A 1,177-nucleotide genomic window follows, 5' to 3' on the forward strand; every position below is an offset into this window, starting at 1 on the left:
TTTTTTGAGATGTAGTCTCGCTCTGTCGCCTAGGCTGGAGTGCAGTGGTGCAATCTCGGTTCACCGCAACCTATGCCTCTCAGGTTCAAGCGATTATCTTGCCTCAGCCTCCCGAGTAGCTGGGATTACAGGTGTATGCATCACGTCAGCTAATTTTTGTATTTTTAGTAGAGATGGGGTTTCACCATGTTGGTCAGGTTGGTCTTGATCTCCTGACCTTGTGATCCACCCACCTCAGCCTCCCAAAGTGCTGGGATTACAGGCATGAGCCACTATGCCCGGCCCAAATCCTCACTCTTAAAGGCTCTCAGCTTTGGTGATCTAGGGTTATGCAGTTCTCCCCAGACCACAGAGCCATAAAGTCATCAATTGTTTGTTCTGCCCAGAATAACCTTTCTCTGCCTCTGTTTGGACTCTGTCTCTCCCAGCTTAACCATGTGGGTCAAATGAAAGCCTGAAGAATCAAGGGATAGGAACTCCACTCCAGGTGAGCCAGTCGGAGTCTGGGATCTTCTGAAATGAAATTAAAGGAAGATGAGGCAGGGAAGAAACAGAGATGAGAGACAGAAGTTCTGATAATGTTGCAGACTCTGTTTCCTGAATCTAAATTTATAGTTTTGTGTGCCTTATTTTGCCAAGCCTAACTTGAGTGGAATTCTTTCACCGACAATCAAAAGAATGCTGATTAATACAATAGCACAAGGTGGTGACCCCAGGGTCTCTGGGTTCCACTCACCCACCTCTCAACCCTTATTAGGTAGCAGTAACTCCCTTTCTCCTTGAGAGCCATTATCAGTCCAGTCTACACTGTGACCACCCCCTTCTATTCCTCTAGTACTACCAGGAGCCTGAAATCCAAGAGAATCATCTTTGTGTTTCTTGGTTAGAAACGTTCCTCCCACGATGCTATCACCATCTTTTTTTTTTTTTTTTTTCCAAGACAGTTTCACTCTGTCACCCAGGCTGGAGTGCAGTGGCGCGATCTCAGCTCACTGCAACTTCCACCTCCCAGGTTCAAGCCATTCTCCTGCCTCAGCCTCCCGAGTAGCTGGGATTACAGGCACGTGCCATCACACCCAGCTAATTTTTGTATTTTTAGCACAGACAGGGTTTCACCATGTTGGTCAGGTTGGTCTTGATCTCCTGACCTTGTGATCCACCCACCTCAGCCTCCCAA

Source organism: Mandrillus leucophaeus, unplaced genomic scaffold (genome assembly GCF_000951045.1).
Source record: "Mandrillus leucophaeus isolate KB7577 unplaced genomic scaffold, Mleu.le_1.0 Scaffold493, whole genome shotgun sequence".
Classification (NCBI taxonomy): Eukaryota; Metazoa; Chordata; class Mammalia; order Primates; family Cercopithecidae; genus Mandrillus; species Mandrillus leucophaeus.